Source organism: Cricetulus griseus, assembly GCF_003668045.3.
Source record: "Cricetulus griseus strain 17A/GY chromosome 1 unlocalized genomic scaffold, alternate assembly CriGri-PICRH-1.0 chr1_1, whole genome shotgun sequence".
Classification (NCBI taxonomy): domain Eukaryota; kingdom Metazoa; phylum Chordata; class Mammalia; order Rodentia; family Cricetidae; genus Cricetulus; species Cricetulus griseus.
The window spans coordinates 254,539,750-254,562,116 of NW_023276807.1; positions in this window are offsets into that span (position 1 = coordinate 254,539,750).

Sequence of the window (22,367 nt, forward strand, 5' to 3'; positions counted from 1 at the left end):
AAATGCCTCTCTGTTCTGCATCATCTAATTGATCATGCTGGTGTGACATTTCAATCTCTGCTTCATCTGGAGAAGCAGGCTCCAGTGAAGTGATGACGCTGTGAAGAAAACACAGAAGCAGAAAAGGCTGATTAACCTCTGGAAAATGGTAGCGCATCCAGGGCTTCTCTTAACACTGATCATTTTCAAACAGTAAGATTTTCAATTTACCAAGCCCTAGCTGTGTAAGTGATGCTTTTACAAACAAGACATGAGATAGCATTTTGAGTGGTTTTGTGGCTGTCATACAAAGTAGGAGAGGTTGAAATAGTTGCCAGTTATAAACCCACAGAAACATCAGGACATTTATGCACTGCTATTTAGATAGATGGCTCTACAATGTAGTTCTAAATAGTGGGATCTGTCATCATCTGAAAGGCACAGTCACCTGGGATGGTGTCATGATCCCAGGTTAGACCAAAGTACCCGATACAGTTCTGGCTTCTACTGTGTACAGCACCTTCACCCATGGAACTCAATTATTCCTGTAAACATCCAAATGATGGGGTGCTTTACAGATGACTTCACTGAGGCTTGGAGACTTGTGAGTTTGTGAGACTTATGTATGTCCCAATGAAGGAAATAAATTGATAACAGACTCGGTCTTCTATATTCTTCAATGTTTGTCATATCTCTTCTGCTCTGAGATCTAATATTACAAAGCTGTGTTTTCCCTGCCCTGGAAAACAAGTGACATGGAGGGTGGGGAGAAGAGAGGGAAGGGGAGGGAAGAGGAGGGAAGGGAGGGAGGGAGAGAGGGAGAGAGGGAGGGGAGGGAGAGAGGGAGGGAGGGAGGGAGGGAGGGAGGCAGATTTATTCTATAGGGGCTACAAACATATCCTGAATGGCAAATTGCTAGAATGTGTCTTAACAACCAACTCTCACCCTGACCTAAGTAATTTGTGATATAGACATGTATAAACACTGGGACTATCTATGAGCTGTGCAAGACTTCTCAACATTTGCTCATGCATGGCTACACCTTCTGTTCAGTTCAGCAGAAACTCAACTCTTTATAACTGTTTCTAATAACCATACAGAACCCTCTAATATTCTACAAATCCCTGGTTTTCCATTCTCTGGGCTAACATATGTTTGAGCGAATACAGGGAACACTTCTTTCTCTCAAAGTATTGGTGACATCCCCCACTGAAATGTTCCAAGACTAAAAGAAAAAGAAATCTGTGGGATAGACAGAGACTCTTCTTTCTGAAATTTCCTAGATATTTCTGGACCTTCACACCGCTTACTCTGGGATTAATCACATGAACACCATGGACCATTTTAAGTAACTAAGAACAGAACAAAACTTTTTTAAAAATCTCTGCTTTGCCATTTTATTTATAATTGCGGGCTGCTGGCATATGTTCCCTTGTCAGTAAAATGGTGATAATATTAGCCTACTCCAGGGAGATTTTGTAAGTATAATGGCTAGAAATCAGCCCCTTAGATGGGAAGTGGGAAAGTAGAAGGAGGCAGAGAGAAGCCCACTGACCTCTGCCCAAGGCAAGGATGGAAGTTTATCAACTCTAGCGGGAGGTGTCCGCTATGATTTTAAGTTTCTGTTCTTTCTTTGATGTAGCAGCTTCTCCGACAGCCATCCTCCAGATCCTCAGGAGCTAGTATCTGTGTATTAAAGCAAAATTGTGTTCAAGAACTCCATATTCTGAGAAGGATGGCTGCCTGCAAGACCATGCAGTCTTTATTAATGCATTGGCCATTCAGTTTTTGAGAAAATTCCAATGATGTGGAGTCTGTTCAATTTCATGTTAGACTCCAACATTTCATTCTTGGATTTCATTTGTTAATGGTTGACATGATTCAAAAGTTCCACCTAATTAAAATAACACCCAAGCCAGAACCAGCCTATAATTTTCTTACAAACAGTCACTCTTAGAGTAGAACAGTAACAACCCTACCGAAGAACAAAGGAAAACAAGAAACTGACCTCCCTGTCTGTTACCATACTATGAACCATAAAAGAAGGCTCAACCTGCTGGAGTTTAAGAGAAATTATACCGAGAAACACTAGTTTCCTTTGGCCCTCCCTATTAAGTAATATTGAATTCACTAGTAAGTCTGAATTGACCATTTTCATTCTGAAAACAAGTTTCATTTACAGAAAAGATACACCAGTAATTGTACTGAGTTACAAGCTACTAACAACAAAATTGGGGTTCAAATATAATCAATTAGAATATTTGCTTTTTACACAAATGCCATTTTTTTCCAATTAACACACATACTTTAACAGCACCACTTTTTTAAAAACAAAAAGGTGAACCACTTAATTATTTCCTGTTTGATCAAGATATATATCTGTACACATATCTAAATACCATGTCACTCTTTCCTCTGTTTACAGCAAAACAGGTATTGACCACATATAAAATCTTACAACTTTAGAGTTTGATTTGTAAGTCTTAAAAGTGACCCCTGGTTTAAATTTATTACCTGCATGGGTCTGCATCAGGTCCTCTACGTTTACATTACAGCAGCCAGTTTAGTGGTTTTATGGGATCCCTGAGTGTACGAATGAGTGGGTCTCTGATTCATGGGCCTTCACTTGGGGTCTTTTCCTTCTGTTGGTTTGTCCTGTCTATCTTCTGTGTGATAAAATGAAAGGAAGGAAGGAAGGAAGGAAGGAAGGAAGGAAGGAAGGAAGGAAGGAAGCTTAGCCACTAAAGTAAAGGTTAGCAACTTAAGTGTCAATTATACCTGCTGGGAGAGAGAAAATCAGTTTTTGCCAATGAAGTGATAGTATATCAACCACTTCAGGGTAGGGCCTCATGTTCAGGAGTAGATGGTCAGCAGTTGTATGCTTTTAATTGGTTATAGTTCGGTGTTTGGTTTTTGTTGCTGTTGTTTGTTTTTCTTTTTGGGTATTATTCTATTTTGTTTTCTTGGTTTTGGGGGTTGTTGTAGTGGGTTTTTGTTTTTTTGAGAAAGAAATTAAAGTTGGGAGGTAAAGAAAAGGAGAAGATCTGAAAGAAATTATAGGAGATGAAGAATAAGATCTAAATACATTTAAATTTAAAATGTTTTAAATAATAAAATATGAGAAGATAAAATAAATAAAATAAAAAATGAATTCATTCCATTTCCCTTCCCTGTTTCCTATTTGTCTCATAAGCCACACGCCTCCTCTCAGAGATTCCGCCCCTAAATATATCAAAATGCCAGTGACCCTTCTGTAATTCTAATCTAATTCTCTGTGCATTTCTAACTTTTCAATAATTATCAAACCATTAATCTGTTCACCTTCAAGCAATGAACAAACACTCCAGAAGTCAGCAGCTGTACTTCTGGTGCATTGCAGTACCCTCGTTCCTTCTCAGCTAAACACGAAAGAAGAAATCGTTTTAATTAGAAGTCATTTCCAGAAGAGACTCTTCACAGAAATGCTTTCTATCCTTCAAAATTCATATCAAATCTGTGAAATTCTGATTTTGAAGTGTTAATGAAGCATTAACATTGCAAGATACTATTAAAAAGCAGCATAGGACATATACATACATGCAACACTGAACAGAATCAGCAGGCTGGATTTCTATATTTATTTATTTATTTATTTATATGTATATATAACAACAATGGTTGAAGAACAGGACACCATGAATTTGGGAAAGAGTGGGAACATGAAAGAATAGAAGACTGAGAACAGGAATTATATTTTATATTATAATTTATATATTGTAATTATATTTTAATTAAAATATTAAATTCTAAAAACCGCTGTATAGGAGCTGAGGGTGTCACTCGGTTGGTAGAGTGCTTGCTTAGCATGAAGGATCCCAGTCATGGTGGAACAAGCCTGAAATCATATTGTTTTGGAGGTAGAGGCAGGATAATCATAAATTCAAAGTCGTCTTCAACTACAGTCATCCTGAAAGAAGTGAAACCCTGTCTTGAAATATATAAAATAAATTTTAAAATGGTATAAAGACACATAAATCTAACAGCAAGTCAAGTATAAAAACATAAACATTCACTAGTACACTGGATAGCTGGGTTGAGTACCTTAGCAGCTCAAGCTTTTTCTATACAACACAGTGTCTTTTGGAGAGTGTGCTCATACCTATTAGATTATCTTGGTAGAAATTCGGGTAAGTCCAGGTACTGCCATCCCACTAAGAATGCCAAATAAGCCAACTTTCCTCACTTCTCCAAAGAGTCAGAAACCAGGGGAAAATCTAGCAGGATTTGTATTTTGTGGGAGGGATGCCATAACAGGAGACATTTTGCTCTAGGCAATTATTTTATATGGGAAGACACAGTCTGTCAATCACAAAGTAAAAAGGATCTAGGAAAGTCAAACTTTCAGGTAGAAAGGCTGCTGTGAGCTCTCTCCAAGAAAGGGTTAAGAGAAAGGGAAAAAACCTCTTTTGGACATCTCATAGGTTTTTGTAGGACTAAGAAGGAATCACAAAAAAATAAATAAAGTTTCACAAATCCATATGAAAGCTCACTTAAACACCAAGCCTTGGACCACAGATAAGTCATGGCAATACATGGAAAATTGTAAATGAATGATAGATAGATAGATAGGCAGACAGACATTAAGGATTCCTGATTTTTTATGGGGGAATGGGATCAACTATATTACATATTAAGTATTTATGTAAAATTGCCAACAAGGCTTCCAATGGCAGAGGAGTGGATTTCTTCTCCTGTGTTGAGGACTTTTGTATTTTATGCACCAAGTTTAAAGATTATATGGTCAAACTCCTTTATGATTGTGTGGCCTGTTATGCTTGAATGATTGAGAAGAGTTATTGCTCACCCTTGACAATCGTTTTAATGACTCCTAACCATGCTGATTCCCTACTGTCACCCAACAATGAAGGGATTTCTTTGCCTTGCTGACCCAGAAGCATTAACTTAATGTTGCCAAACTTAAGGTCTCCTCTTTTACAGACTTGTAATATTCTTTCACTCCCTTCATAGTAAATCTGATTTAATTATCTCCCAGAAATCAGTAAAGGTGCTATTTTTTGTCTTTGCCTGCCCTTAATCCTTATTTGATTAAAGTGTCACATGCTTATTGAACTGGGTTTACCTGGACCTCCTCAATTCTAAATATCAAAGGCAGCCATGGGACTCCTGTGATGATTTCAACAGGCTCCATGGATTCCACAGACATTTCAGAGATAATCAGTGGATGGCATAATCTACAGAATGTCAGGGCCTCTTCTCCTTGGAGAGCTGTGTAAAGCCACACCCCACTCATTTTTTCCAAGCACAAGTTCCCTTGTCTATCATACTTCTTACCAGTCAAGGAAGAGAAGATACCGGTGAGAAGAGGAAGTGTGAAGTCTATTAGCCTCCTTCCTTACAGGCTGGGGTCTTTTTCAGTCTTGTAGTCTTTGAAAAGAATCCTCGGTGCTATTTGATTGAAGCCCCATAGCATTGACAAGAAAGGGTTCTGCAGCCTTTGAAAAGGAAAAAGAAAAACATGGGCCTCTGTCAACACACTCTTTCAGGGAAACCACAGGAATTATTGCCATGTTTTTACTAAAGAATGAACTGTTAAGATTCCAGGAAAGGAGGTGTGGTGATTCTTTATTTCAAATGCAAGCAGTTTGACACAAGTAATTTTTCCACCAACGGGCATTTCAAGGGGGTCTGTGATATCCATACAAGGCAAAAATCCTAACACAGGCTAAGTTGATAGAAGGTGCTGATCTCAACAGTTATGTTTCTAGATCTTTCATGACAAAGCACCACAAACTGGGTGGCTTCAAATGACAGAAAGTTTGTTCCCAGGCTACAAGTCCAAAATCAAGATGCTGGTAAGACTGGTTCCTTCCAGAGTCTGAGAAAGAACCAGTCCCAAGCCTCTCCACTAGGTCTTGCAGTGCTGGTAATCTTCTGCATTCTTGCATTACCAAATCACTCTGATCTCTCTCTCCAGCAGTGACTGTCATTCCCCCTGTTTCTATGCTCTTCTGAACAAGCTTGCCACTCTTAAAATGTCCTTCATGCATGCCCTGCCATAATCCAGGATGACCTCATCCTACCCTGAATACATCTGCAAAGCCTCTGTTTCCCAGTAAGGTCTTAATCGTAGTTACCATGGGCTGCAGCTTCAAGATCTACTTAGGAAGTCCAATACACAAGCTCTTCCATGACACAAAGGTAGCCTGTGCTACTCGCTGCTCTTTACTGTTGTCTTTGTGTGTTCAGTTCTTTCTGGAAGCTCCCCACTTCTACAAATGCAGCACTTTTATAAACCATTATTCAATTATTTACTTCCTAAGAGAATTATTCAGCTAAATCAGCAGATGCTGGAGGTACACTGGTTCTCAGTCGGTGACTGCTATTCACCATGGACTGTGGGTTTTGTGTCGGTGTGCGGCCATATTTTATTTTTGATTTTGTAAAGCAGGGGACAATTTACTGTGAATAAGAGGTAAGAAACTTAATCCATGCAGATCCAAATAAAGGCTGGCTGTTCACTAGAACACAAGAAGATCTTGCCTTTTGGGTGTATAAAAGAATGGGGTCACAGAAGTCAATGAGTCTAGTCAAAGCAGACAACACTGGAGCATTATAGAGGATGGCAGTGACTGGAGGCTGCCGTGCACCCTGGAAAGCATCACTATAGTGTGATGGGAATTGTGTTAAACTAGCCACTTGTTTAAGATGTCTTGACATGCTCAATCTCTTTCAGTGTGCCATCAAATTCCCTCGTACCTGCCATAGAAAACGGCTGAGAACCTTTGTTTGCATTATTAAGTGTGGATCAAATGCCCCATCCCCAGCGCCACACTCACCAAACAATATCTACTGCATTTGTAGACGCTGCACTTAGTGAATCTATAAAACTGAAACCTCACGGGTATGAAGGAAATTATTCGAGGAAGCAGATAAATTTTGTAATTTGCCCAGCACAGTGTTCCATACATGTGGGCAAAAAATGGATCTCACTCAGGGCTGAGATAATGTCACCTGACTTCCCCTGAAAATCCTGGTCCCAAAAAGTAAGGTTGTCATCATTTCTGGGGGATCCCTCATAAGCCCCTTCAGTAAATTCTGTGAATCCAGAAATTTTGTAAGTAGGAAGTTAGCCTAAAAATGTATAAAGATTAAGAAAATCCCCACCCCTAGACAAAGAAGTACAGGCAACTAATGACTACTGGGAGGAGAACTAGTGTCCCCAGGGATGACCCTTCTTATTGGTTGTTCTTATTGGTTGTCTGATGCAGAGTGGTCAGCCCTGAAACCACATACACACAAACTACAAAACAGACTGAAAGGTTATATTTTTATATCTGCGCATAGACACACAGAGAGAGAGACAGGGAGAGAGAGAGACACACACACACACAGAGAGAGAGAGAGAGAGAGAGAGAGAGAGAGAGAGAGAGAGAACAATGATAAATAAAAGAAGCTATTAACTTGAGAGTGGGGGAGGCATAAGAGGGGTTGGAGGAAGGTTACCTGGGAGGAGCTGGAGGAAGGAAATGGAGAAAGTCATGTGATTCTATTTTAATTAAAAACATGTTTAAAAACTTTAAAACCCTTTAAAATGTTGTTTCTTTTTATATACTATGGCATGCATTCATAAAATAAACACTAAAAGTTATTAGAATAATAATATAGTTGGGGGAGATCTGACAAGGTGGGCCAGTGGGCAAAAGTATTTGTGGCACAAAGGTGATGACCTGAGTTTGGTCCCTAGAACCCACATAAAGATGAGAGGACTGACACCTTCAAGATGGTCTCTGGTGTCTGTGTGCACATCACCATACACACACACACACACACACACACACACACACACACACACTATGTACACATACACACAGACACATACTGATGATAATAAATAATTTTTAAATTGTTTAAAAATGAATGAAGAGCTGCCTGATGCAACACTAATTGCCACATGTGGGAACCCAGCCCCCATGGGGTCTCTAAGAGTTGTTTTTCAGCAAAACCACAGGTACCTCCTGTTTTCCTGACCTCACCCCACTGAGATCAATATCCTGTTGTGAACCCTTTGACCTGGGGTTTTTGTAAGTTTGTATATAAGGCTGCTCCACAATAAAGGTGAGAGACATTCTCTCAGAAAAGGACCAGGAGTCTGGTGGTTCATCCAAATCTCCAGGCTATCTCCCAATCCTCGGACTTAGTGGCCAAGAGCAGCCACAAATGGAGGTTTCACCGAGACCGGGAAAGAAAGGGGACCCTGAGAGATCACCCTCAGAAGGCTGGAAAGCAAGTAAGGAGTTGTGAGGGTGGATTGCAAAAGGTACTAGAAAATAGGTACCTCAACTCCAAAGAGAGTTGGATTGTAAAGGCACTGGAAAAGAGGGTGCCTCAACCCCTGAGAGAGTTGCATCAGAATACAGATCACAGTCAATCACACAGAGAAAGTTTAAAGAGACAAGGGACTGGTAAGATTTCATTTTAACTTTGGATTAAGTAATAAGGCTAAGAAAATTATTAAAGAAATATGGGAAATCCTCCACTGAGGAATCTCTCCCCCTTGAGCTGTGCATCAGTAGCCAGCTGACCCAACAGCCCATGCTCTTGTCCACTCGAGCCTGCTGCGTGCTCCAGTCAGCCCGGCAACAATGTGGTGTGCACAGGCTGGCTGGAGAAATCGCCTCCTGAGAAAAAGTTGGGGTGCTATGCTTGGAAGAAATGCTGGTTTATCCTTTGGAGAGGTCAAATGAGTGGTGACCCAGATGTTCTGGAATACTACAAGAATGAACACTCCAAGAAACCCCTGAGGGATATCAAGACCAATGAGCTCACCTTCTACCTGGTGGCTGAGACAGAGGCTGACATGAATAGGTGGGTCCAGAGCATCTGCCAGATCTGTGGCTTCAGTCAGACTAAAGAGAGCACTGATGCCCTGAGAAACCTTTCTTCAGTCAGTCGTAGTCTCCGCTCTTCTCCAGCTGAATTCAGCAGCTCCAGTCATCACCTGCTCTGAGCAAGAAAGTCCTCAGTCCTTTCACACTCTAGTCAGCTACACATCCAGCCTGCCTTGTCCACCAATGCACCTCAGGAGTATCAGCACTTGCACCAATGCATAAAATGCAAGGAATGCCAGCTTCTCTCAGAGCACTGGACAGGAGAGTGATACAGCTGCACAAAAACTTGCCCAGGGCAATAGACACTGTACAACACTATTATCAATGAGCTCCCTTTCAAGACACCTGTCACCAAGTCTTTTTCCAGGGTCAACCACACCTTTAACTCCAGCTTCTCTCAGTACTGCCATTCCATCTCCAATACAGACTCCAGAGACAGTGAGGAGAATTATGTCCCTATGCAGAACCTAATGTCTTCATCCCCTGAACCCAGTGGCTCTAACAACCCAGCTCCAAAAAAAGAGTCCATACACATCATCTGTCACATCAGATGAGAAAGGAGAATATGTCCAAATAGATGAAGAAAAGACCCAGGCCCAACAAAAGACCTTACAGAAGTGGACAAAGATGCGGCAGTCCTCAAGACCCTCCAAAGATGCCAAGCTATGGTAAGGATGGCCATCCCTGACACCTCCTCTCCTTTGTGACTTTTGCTCAAAAGATGTATGTATGTTCTGTATGTATGGTGTGGCCACACGTGTGTATGAAGTGTGATCGTAAATGTGTGACTGTTAACAAAAGAATGCTATTATGTTGTCTTAAATTGTTAATTACTGGGGAAGGAGCAACAGTTGTTAAAGTACAGGTTACTTGGGAGGGAAATTTCTGCTTTTTTTTCCATGGAGGGTGAAGAGCTGTGGATTCCTTCCAGACTGGTATGGTTTCATGGGGCAGGACCCCCTGAAGCAGTGGCCCAGGTGATCTGAATATTTGTTTTCATTTAAACTTGGTCAGTTAGAAATGGTAGTGGTCACAGTCAATTACTTTTAAAAGGAAAAAGAAGATAGTTTATATTGAATGGGTCCTCATTTGTTGATACTTTGTATTGGAATGGATCTTCATTTGTTGATACTAGTTAGGTTTTCTAGATATATAGATATTCTTCATACCATTCAAAGACCAATGGAATATATGGCATTTAAACGGTCTAGGGTTTTTCTTGACAGTGAGACACAACTGCTCCTGGCACACCAATTATATCTGAGAGGAAGATGGGCATTCAAGAAACTCTTTATAGAGTTTGACTTTGACATGGCAAGACGAGCTATTTGGGCAAGAAGCTACTCTTGCTTAAATTGTTTCCAATACAGGACAGTTTAGAATTTCCTGCTTTGCTGAGAAGTCTGTCAGACACATTGTGGCCTGTAGGCTAAAGATGGATGCCCCAAGGTTACCAAGAAACTTTGGGTGACTGTCTAGGAAGCAAGATGTCTCTGTCAATTCTAGAATTTATATATTATCCTTCTATGGTCTTTGATGGCGTTGAAGATAGATAGTTATAGTAACAAACTAAGATAGAATGGTTAAAATCGTATAGTTCTTATTTGATAACTGTTTTGTTATATATAAAGAAGGGAGATGTGTTGGGACCCAGGCCCCATGGGGTCTCTAAGAGTTGTTTTCCAGCATAACCACAGGTACCTCCTGTTTTCCTGACCTCACCCCACTGAGATCAATATCCTGTTGTGAACCCTTTGACCTGGGTTTTTTTGTAAGTTTGTATATAAGGCTGCTCCACAATTAAAGGTGAGAGACATTCTCTCAGAAAAGGACCAGGAGTCTAGTGGTTCATCCAAATCTCCAGGCTTTCACCCAATCCTCCGACTTAGTGGCCAAGAGCAGCCACAAATTGCCACCCCAGCTCCTACACAACAGATAAAATTGTATAAGAATTCTTTTTATCAGATATTTTCCAATCAAGAGAGCTAAAAATAGAACCAACGGAGGACACAATGACAGGGAAAGCAAAGCTGCCAGCTACTGTTCACTCCTATGTTAAGTCTCTGAGAGCTGATCTTGGAACTCATCGATCTCCCCATGGAATCCCCTGACAGCATGTCCACAGATGCCTTGTCCCTAGAGAATAGTGAGAAGAGCTGTGAGTTCAGAGATCTACCCACTCTCGGAAAACCAAGTCCCACTGAGTGAAGGGAAGTGAGAAAAAGAACAGAGACATGAAGTGGGCAGGGCAGATATTATGTTCTATCCATGCCCTGGTAGTCAACTCCATCCCTCTACCACCCTTTTCTTCTCTAACCACCAAATAGTGAGGCCTCTGCCCTTTGACTCTGAAAGTTAAGGAAACAGTGGGTCAAAAGATGAGAACCCAGGTCATACTAGCTAGTCTTCCATCATTCTCCAAGAATAATCCTTAGCAAAACTCCCTAAGAAAGTATATCTTCATACTTTCCTGGGAACCAGGGTCAGAAATAGAGACATTATGAACTAAGTGCCAATGGAAAATACCCTAAGTTTGTGGAGGAGAGAGAATCTTAGAAACCCAAATTGTATGGAATTTGTCTCCCCTTACCTAACCTTCACAGCACTCTCCTTCACACCCTCATCTTTACTTCTGTTCACAAAATCAGCCAGCCAAACTTCCAGGACAGCCTGCTGCTGTCACACCAGAATAACTGTTTCCTCCTGCAGGGTGCCCTCCTACTGCCAGGTTAACTGTGGTTCTCTTTATTTGAATGTTGAAGACCGCATTGTGAAGAGACATGAAGCTGTTTGGCTCCTTCTTCCTGGGCACACATAGCCAGACCTCACTCATTAGCTCCTTTGTAGTTAGGCATGGCCATGAAACTGAACTGCAACCAACGAGTTGTGAGGAATCTACGCCACTCACAAGTCTGACCCATGAGCTATCCTACACAGCAATCATTTCACTTGTCCCATGTACCAGTCTGAGACAGCAGACATCACAACCTCGGAAATCACCAGCCTTGGCAGAGATGGCAAAGCCACAAAATAGAAGGGGACAGGGTCCTGAATCACACACAACCAGCAATCATGGATCCAAAGCACCATTTAGGAGCTGGGAATGTGGTTAGGTAACAGAGAGAATGCTTAGCATGTGTGGGACTCTACAAAAACAAGGAAACATCCTCTGGGGCTATTACATATGAAATAAATGTGTATTATATTTGAGACAAACGTTTGTTCCTCAAGCTTGTTTGTTACAGCAGTGGCTCCACCTTGATCTTCACCTTCTTTTCAAGGTGCCTATAATGGAGGTCATGTACTGTCCTGTGCCACTGTTCACTAACAGTCCCCTGGGAATTTTTGCTCCCAAAACACTATACAGATGATATGAAAGAACCTGCCCCCTTTTGATAATAAAACTAAACTAAACATCAGGCTCTAAACAAAATAATCTATGAAGTTAAACTGACTCTATCTCACAATATTTTGGCCATGTGGTACACATTGACTGTTTATCTTTCTGACCCAAAATATTTTTGGAAGTTGAGATAACCAATTAACCCAATTAATTATTGGTACAGAATTGTAAGGAGTAAAATCAAACTCTTATCACAGGAATCATAGCAGATCGTCAACAAATAGAAACAATTGTCATTACTATTTCTAATGACTACTTGCTGTCTGACTGCACCCTTTATGTATAGAGCACATAATATAAATATGTTTCTATGACTTCACAACTATTGCAGTGATTAACCTTCATGAAAAGTTCGTAAGCTGGAAAGGTTGCATTATGTACTTTTAATTACACGCATGTCATTGGGATGTCACACTGCGAGTTCCATATGTCTAATTAGTAGTGGTATGCCCATACTTAATGGTGACTGTTATACACTGAAGAGGGCTGGCTGTGCTTAGAGCCAGTTTTGTTATTCCCTGTGACTTCAAAATTATATATGGGGGGATCAAATCTATAAATATTTCTCTAGAACCTATAAAAATGATCTACACCAAACAGGCTCTCAACAAAAGCAGTTAATAAAGTAAGTCCTCTCTGATAGATATGGAGTGTGGTTCTGGTCATCTGGATTGGACAGTTGCTGTCAGTGCTACATAACAAATATGTCTGAGAGAGGCCATAGACGCCAAGTTGACGGATAGCAGCCAACAACTCCAGAACCCCCCACAGTGTTCTCATGGCACCATACCCCACCACCATCAAAACACTAATGTCAAGATAAGCCAGTTTCCACCTGTACCTAATTATAGGCTGTTCAGGTTTATCCCACAAAGTAGTTATGAAGATCAAATTCCATGCTAGATTCAAACTGTTATTCATATGCAGAGGGATATAACTAATATTACAAAAGTCACTGCTGTCATCAGTATTGCTGCGGTTTATCTTTTCCCTTCGTTGGCTGGGAGATCTTATGTCACAGACTTTCCCTGCTAAAGGCATAGTCGTGAATTTAAATATGATTAAGAAATAATTTTATATTACATGTTACATAAATACAAATATATTGCATAAAAACAAATACATTTATTACTGAGTTGACTGCTGCTTGGAAACACACCCATGCATGACTCATTTCTTTAAAAATTCCATAATAAAACACTTCATTTCATTCAAGATATGACTGTACCACACACAAGCAAGGTTAGCAGGTGATGAATCAAATTTCACTTTCTCAACATTGTTTCAGCATTGAGTGGACTCATAAGCAGCCATGGAAATGAAAAGCAGGAATTGGGAGGGAACGTAGAGCGAGAGCCCAGATAAGAAAAATAGGTTGAAACTAAGCTTTGACGAAACTGGAGGAAATGTAGTTCATTTAATCTGTACATAAATCATTTGTCCTGATTACATCTCAGTTGGGAACTCCAGCCCATAAAATGGTGTCTCTAATATTCAGGTCAGGGCGGTTCTTCCACCAGTTAAACTTCTCTGGAAACACTCTGATAGTGACAGACACACCCAGAGACATGTCTTCAAGGAGCTTCCAAATCCTGCCCGGTTGATACAGGAAATCAACCATCACAGTGCCTTTGTTTTTAACAAGCACCAAAGGAGCTGTGTCTGAGTCTCTTTCTCTCTCTTGATCTTCCACGCGCTCTCACTCACTCCCATGAGAAGATACAGAAAGACAGCAGCCATCTGTAAGACCGGGAAGTAAGTTACTGCCAGGAAACAAACCAGCCAGCACCTTGGTCTTGGACTCAACTCTATAAGTATGAAATGCATGTTTCTCCTTCTGCTGTACAGTGCTCTGTGACAGCGGATCAGCTAAGACACTCTAAGACACCCTAAAGTTAGAACCAGATCTGAACTCTAGTTTAAAAATACATGCCAAACGAAAGTACAGCAGAATGTCTGAAGAAGGTGTCCCCAATGCCGTCTGTTAAAAGCCAGCACTCACTGTGCTTTAGTACTTTCACTCCGAAGAATGATCAGAAATTAATTGGTAACCATGCCAGTCTACTCAAAACTGTACAACAAATAACCAAGATTGCTTGATGTGAAGGGTAGCATTTGAGAGGCTACCTCACTCAAAAGAGTCTCTGGAGCCAACAGTACTTGGCACCTAAGCCAGCCTTAAAAAAAACAAACAAAAAAAAAAAAAAAACTGATTTCCTATTTTTTTTCCCCAAATTGAACTTTCCACCGAGTGGGGAGTTAGAACTTCAGAACTCCTAGATGTTCCTCGGATGCAACTTGTAAGCCAAGACTGCACCAGGAGCTGGTGAAGGGGAAGGAAATCTGTAAGAGACAAATGAGAAGAGGGAAAAGAAGACAGATGAGGGTAACAGCCTACTTCTCCCTTTCCTAGAGAGGAAGGAATCTGCTCTTGGCTTGAGTTAGACTGCTAAAGCTATTATTTATAGCTTCCAGTCTCCCGAATCAGTGATACTATTCACAAGGGAAGGTTACCAGAAGCAGGGAGTGTCACCGGGGGCTGGGGAGGCCTTACGATAGCAGATGGTGGCCACGGGAGCTGTGGCAGCAGCCAAGAGCTCCATCGAAGTGGATTCGAGTCTGCGGCAGGGCATCTGTTTCCACGCTAGGGCTGAGCCTGAAAAATCTGCTGATGCCAGTCTTCCCTCACCAACCACGACAGTGGCCAGCTCAGCATCCAAGACCCAATGGCCCTTCAGGCAGGATGCACTGAGCTGAGGCAGAAAATTGGGATTTCTTCTCCCTGCCTCTTTAAAGGAATACCCTAAGGTCGCTTCTATAACTAGCAATTTGAACTGAATCCCTACTTGAGCACTGAGCAGGAAAAGCATGTGAATCCGTGAACTCCTCACTGTGTCAGTTTGAAAGTTACTGGAGTAAGAAAGAAGCCCGCCCCACCCCGTGCCCTTACCTGTACACCCCAATGAATAAGTGGCAACTCCATCTGCCTGCCGCTCCACGCACTCAGTGCTAGGGACAGTAGGCATTTCTAAGAAGCCATTAAAGAAAAAGAACTTAGCAAGCACGCTTTGCATTTTGAGCCTCTGCAGAGCCCATCTGCAGGAGGCAGATATTGCGGGTCACAAAATCTCATTGTTTTAGATGTGTGTATAGTTAAGAAACCAAGCCATGTGTTTGGAATTTCTAGGTTATGAAGGTCACACAATCAGAGTGTTTTTTAAATTGTTTCTTGAAATTATAATTACATCATTTTCCTCTTGCAAATCCTTTCTCCAAGCCTTCCTGTATGCCCTTATCTTACTTTCTTTCAAACTCATGACTTCTTTTTACATTGTTATTATATATGCATATGTATTACAAAACATAAATACAATCTGCCCCCCCCTTATAAGGTTAGCTGTATGTATGGTTTCAGCGCTGCCCACTGGGTGTTGACTGAATAGCCAGTTGACAGGCTCTTCCCTGGGCTCTCCTCCCACTCTCAGCATTCCTTAGTTCCCAGGGTATTTTTTGTAACAAACTGCCTGACCCATCATTTCATTTCCCATGCATTGACTCATCTTGCTCTTCAGCTCCTGCAGCTCCACAGTAGGTTTGAGATGCTTGTCAGTATTCAGGCATCTGTACTGGCCTGTCCTTGGGGTTCTGACAGGGTACACCCTCAGCTGCAGCCACTAAGAGCACCACCTGTGCACATTCACTGTGTTCCCTTTTAAAAGGGCCCTGCCCACCTCCCATCTCTCCCTCTTGCTCTCTCCCTCTCCCTCCCTCTGTCTCTCCTCTCTCCCTCTCTCCCCCTCTCTCTTTCTCTCTCTCTCTCTCTCTCTCTCTCTCTGCTCCTCCTGTCCCTGGACTCTGGTCTCCCCCCTCCCTTCTCCTTTTTATAATCCCTTTTCCTAATTTAAAAAGATTAAAAAAAAAAAAAAAACCCTCTGCTTGAACCCTGTTAGAGGGCATCTTTCTCTCTCAAGTTGCTTTTCTTGAGTTACAACAATGTTGTTGGAAGGTAGGCTGTGAGGACAAAAAGCCTGAGTGTAAAATTGTAGATTTCAGGTAAACTCTACTGTCCCAAAACACGAGGAGCCTTTAGCACCATGTCTGTCCAAACAGGAAGGCCAGCCCGCGACACCACATCAGGCTGAGTGATTTTTACTGAGCAGCTGTATGCAAAAGCCCTATGACAAAGAGGGAAATGTTCAGAAAGTGGCGATACAGAAGCCCCCAACTCCTGTCTTGGTATCTGTCACATAGTCACCTGGTCTGTTTTCCTAACAAACAAATAGAAAAAGATGGAAATATTCTGATACTCTGACCTCCTTGTTCGTTCTCGGGGGGGGGGGGGCAGCTCCTGCCACACTGAGTCCTCTCACTTCCTTCCTAAACAATGTGCTCTCGGCACCCTTTGCTCCACTCTAGAAGTGGGTGGCGAACAAACAGGAAGCCCCTGTGCCAGTCAGGGTAGCAGACAAGCAGAGCTCTGGGCATGCGTACCCAGGCACTGGGCCACCATGGACAAACACAGCCTTATATGGGGGCACCGTGTGAGACCATGAACAGGGCTCTATGTGCCTTTAGCAATTGAGCAGAGATCCTCGGCCACCTTCCATTGCTGATGAAAACACTATCCTGAGGAGAGAGAGTACAAGGGCTCCAGAATGACACTGGGCAGAGCCAGCGTTGGAATCCATGTCTCCTAAAAACTCCCTACTTCCGCTCCCCACCTCTTCTTGTGCAAGAGGAGAGAGAGAAAGAAGATATGTAATCGTGGGAAAGCTGGCCGATGCCCAGCCTAAGGCTTCTCTGAACCAGGAACTATGCGACTTTATCTGTCCTGACCACAGGCCTCCCAAAGCATCTGGCCTGCTACACCAAAGACAGCCCTGTTTGCACAGGTGCAGGCTGAATGGTCTGGAGTGGGAACAAAGCTCAATTAACTCTCTAAATACAGAGGTGGGATCTTCTAGCTAAATCTCTCTGCAGTTCAGACAGCCTGTTGCTGCAATGCAACAATGAGGAAACTTGTAAAAGGGAAATTGTGGTCCAGCATTCAAAGCCCACAGTCAGAGCAGCAGTGTTGAGTGCTTCAAAACTGTGACATCTGCAGACAAGGCCCACGCCCATCCTCCCACCCATGAGTCAAAGATGTAAAAGATTTCTCTGCTGATGACAGACACAATTCACACTAATTGAAGATGGGGTCTCACTAGGTTTGTTTGTTTTTTTTTTCAAGTAAAGCACTCTTTTTAATTAATTTTTATTTAAATTAAGAGCAATCTTATTTTACATACCAATCACAGTTCCCTCTCCCTCCAGTCCTCCAATCCCCCGCCCCCCAACCCCCATCCACCCCCATCCACTCCTCTGGGAGAGTGAGGCTTCCTATGGGGGATCGTCAAAGTCTGTCCTATCATTTTGGGCCCTTCTCCCTGTATCTAGACTGAGAGAGAATCCCTCCATAGGCAATGGGCTCCCAAAGCCCATTTGTGCACTAGGGATAAATACTGGCTCCACTGCCAGAGGCCCCATAGACTGCCCAAATCCCCCAACTGACACCCATGTTCAGGGGGCCTGGTTTGGTCCTATGCTGGCTCCCCAGCTGTCAGTCTGGAGTCCGTGAGCTCACGCTTACTCAGGTCAGCTGTTTCTGTGGGTTCCCCCAGCATGACCCCTTTGCTCATTACTCCTCCCTCTCTACAACTGGATTCCAGGAGTTTGGCTCAGTGCTTAGTGTCTGCTTCTGCTTCCATCAGCTACTGTGTGAAGGCTCTATGATGAAACATAAGGTAGTTATCAATCTCATTATAGCACTCTTTAACACTTGCTATGGTTTGGATCTTCTGTGTTCCTCAAGGGCCTGTGTGTCGTAACTTAATCCTCAGGATTTATTGAAGGTGGTGGAACCTTTAAATGATGGAGCTTGTCTAGCAGGGCCTAGGGTCACTGGAGTGTATCTTTAAGAAAGATAATGGGAAGCGAGAGAGTTTCTTCCTCTTTCTCTTCTCCTTCTTCCTCTTCTACTCTCCCTCCTCTTTCCTCTCCCTCCTCCTGTCCTGTCAATGAGGTCAGCCATTTTGCTTTGCTGTGTAGTCCCCACCGTTATGTGTCGCCTCACCACAGAACCAAAGAAACAGGATCAAGCAGTTATGGACTGGAATGCCAAAAACTGGGAGCAAAAACAAGCTTAGCTTTTTTTTTTTTTTTTCTCCAGGCAAGATCCCATGTATCCTAGGCTGGCTTTAAACTTGCTGTGTGTCTGAGAACGATCTTAAACAACTAGTCCTTTATGCAGATATTACAGACATGGGTTATCACACTGGGTTTGTGTAGAGCTGGGGATCAAACAGGGCTTTACACATGCTATCTACCAACTGAACTAAGCCCCCAGCCCCTTTATTTTCTTTATAAGTTGATTATCTTCAGGGCACAAGCTAGCTGACTGACATGCCAGACACCTCTAGCACATCAGAGGACATGTTGTTACTCCCACCACACAGATGAGAAGGGGACATTAGGAATGCCAGCTGTGTGTTTGGACCTCACGTCTGGTAACAGAGCTGTGATCGGTTCTGGGCATGGCTCTGGATCTGCAGTCTATCTGGTGTGCTGTTCCTTCCACCATCTCTGCTACAGCTGCTCAAAGCACATTTGACAGCCTTGTATCTCCTTCCCTTGGGGAAAAAAAGAAAAAGAAAAAGAAACAAACAAAAGACAGCAATTCCAGTGCCACTACCCACCTTACACTCACCTTGACCTTGGAGACCCAAAGTCAGCAAAACGAGTCTATCATCATTGTTCCCCTAAATTACTAACCAAAGGTGAACTGCCTCCTTAGTGGATGCTTCCTAGAGGTTCAGTTCATGATCCAGGCACAGATTCCGTTTGTAATGTGCAACCCGAACTAGCCAGTAGCAGGTTGATTTCTGTTTATGGAATACCTATATACTTAAGTGTGTATCAGTCCACCTATTTAAATTATAATCCTAGAATAGAAGCATATACTCTTTAGATTTTGGTTCAGTATAAAACAGTCACTCAGCATTAGACACCTAATGGACATATGATTTTTACAAGGAAGAAAATAATGATGATGGTGGTGGTGCTGCTGATGGTGATGATGATGATATAAAGAACGTACACTAGAAAAGCACCCAGAGTGCTTTACTGAAATTGCCCATAGGCAATGTCGAACAGAGAGTTGTTGTAGGAGGTCACTCAGGAGATAGAGCCAGCAGGTTCCCTATGAACTGGCATCCTCTGGCAGTAGCTGATAAAGGGATCAAGTGGCAGGAGACGTTCAGTGGCCTCAGAAAGCAACTGCTTCAGGGAGAAGTATCTGTAAACAAAGAGAAGCATCCTTCTTCCCACACCAGGAAACAAGAAGCTCTGAGTCATAATTTACCAAGCTCAGAGCCAAATTGGCAGGCAGGAGGAAAAAATCCACACAACCTTCCCAGTGGGGTGACGGACGGCTGGTTCAATGATGACATCCTGAGCATAGCACCAGCTGGGGGAGGGGTAGCTGGAGAACTGGCACAGAGAGCCTGTTCACCAAATGAGTCACAGTATGGATGCCCCTGCCAGGAGTGCAAGTTCCTGGTCCCATTGTCAAGCCTAAAGAGCATGGATAGTGTGGCAGCTCAGGACCTCACTCACTAAATAATAAGTCATACCTTGTTGTGATATATTATTTATGATTTATTAAAGCTTGACTAAAGATTCAGAAAAGCAAAGTCAGCCACGAGTCATAGAAGCCAGGCACACACCTTTAATCTCAGCGGCTAAAAACTAGAAGTTGGTGGTGTACACCTTTAATTCTAGGACTCAGGATTAAGAGATAGATGGATCTCTGTGAGTCCAAGGCCACCCAGATCTACACAAGAGTGAATCATTCTAAAGAGAATTGTAGCTCACACCATTAATCCCAACATTAGGGAAGTATATAAGACAGAAGCAAAGTCTCAGAGAGGCATCCATTCTCCAGCCACACTGAGGAGAGGCAGCAGTTTGAGACTTGGTGAAGAGCTTGTGTGTGGATCATCCCTTTCAGCCTAAGCTAGAGGTAAGAGTTAGTGCTTGGCTGCTTTGCTTTTCTGATATTCAGCTTGAAGCTGGAATCCCAATATCAGTCTCTTGGTTATTTATTTATTCATGTTACAGTACCTGGTCTAAGAATGAAATGAAGAAGCAGTGAGCATAAAAATTACCAGATACATTTGCATACCAATATGTGACCACCTCAGAAGGCACTTGGGCGTGAGAATACCTTTTAAAATACTTAGAAACTTTCTATCAAGATTATTCTCTACGTAACACAAAAATTTGGTTTCTAAAGGAATCAGGTAGACATAAGTGGTGTGAATAAAGACTACAAATAACTGATGGAGTGCAGAGTCCATATGTCTATCCATATACTAGACTATTATGATAAATCTTTCCGCCAAAAGCTGCCTGAGAGCCCCACTACCACGTGTAAGCTTTTCGCCAGCAGCCCGCCCGAGTTAGGCCCAAATGAATGAATACACAGAAACTTGTATTAGGTACAATGCTGCTTGGCCAATGACTAGGATTCTCATCTGTTAGCTCAGTCTCAATTATCATACATCTATATATTTTATAAAACTTATCGGGCACCTTATTGGTGTCCCTCCTTGCCGGTGGCTCACATCCTGCCTCTTGTGGAGGAGAACGGAAAAAGGGGCCCTTCCTGTTTCTCCTTTGCTTAAATATGAGTCTCCTTGCTATGTCATTTCCTGTCTGGGTCATCACTTCTCTACTACATTTCCCAGAATCCTCTTTGACTCCTAGTCCCGTCTACTTGCTGTCTCATTGGCCAAACAGTATTTTATTTAACAATCAATAAGATAAACATACACAGTACATTCCCCATCACCAGACTGCCAGCCATTGCCCTCCTTCCGACTTGCACTTAGGACACTTTTTTTTTTGCAGTCATGGTTTGCTGAGTGCTTTTAGTGAGAATAAGTAAGGCTTTGAAGTAATAGCACAGAAAATTTATAAATTGGAAGTCTATTTTTACTTTTAAAATAATTTTACACTTACAAGCCATTGGAGGTCAATAGCTTCTAGTCTTTAAAGAAATGATTTTGGAAAAGAAGTCTACCTTAGTTACAAATGCTTTCTAAACTCTTCGGAAACGGGGCTCGGGAATCAATCCACACACTCATATTTCAACTCTCTTGTCATGTTTTTAATATCTTATTCCATAGCTCACAGGGACGAGACTTGGAAAAGCATAAAATACACTTTCTGAATCATAGAACTCTATTGTGTTTTAATTGAAGGGAGGGTGGCACGTAAGTTGCCGTATGGGATGGCAGTATGGAAAGATGCATGATCGTTACAAACATCATTTCTCAGGATGTGGTATTGCAACAGATTAGCACACTCATGCCACTCACTGCATGAGCTTAAATAAATGGCATAGGCTTGTGATAAATACAGATTGCTGTCTTTTATATGAGGGTACACATTAGTGATGATGCTATTATCTCTGCATTTGAGGTCAAGTGAAAAGATTAGTGTGCCATATTTGAAGATGGATCATGCATGCTTATTTCTGGCACTCACATCCAAATAATTTCCAGGTGCCTCCCATGGTCTTTAGTACCCAGAGGATGGCAGCCTATATCCACACTGCAGTTCTATCTTTTCTAATTTTCTGATTGAAAGGCTGCTTAATTGTCTGTTCTGTGCCTGATGCTGCTCTCTGTAGAGCGGGGATGGTAATGTGTCCTACTAAAAGGGTTTGGCAAGCTTCATGGAAAGCATTTGGAATAGTGTCTAGCATACAGTAAAGTCTACAAAAGCATTAGCTCTTTGTATGACAAGGACATTTTCACATCGGTATCCCTATTTCCACTTCTCAGCTCTTACTGCTTCCCTCAGTAGACTCAACAAACAAGATGCAATGCAGGGGTTCCTGTTCCTGTCATATCCCCCTTGCTCGGTTCAGTTCAGACTGATTATCCACTCTTCATGGCTTATACTATTCAGTAAACATTTCAGTCATAGAACCCACAATAGATTTGCTTTACTTATGTTTCCATGTAGTGGGAAATTTCCTTTGCTTAGAAAAC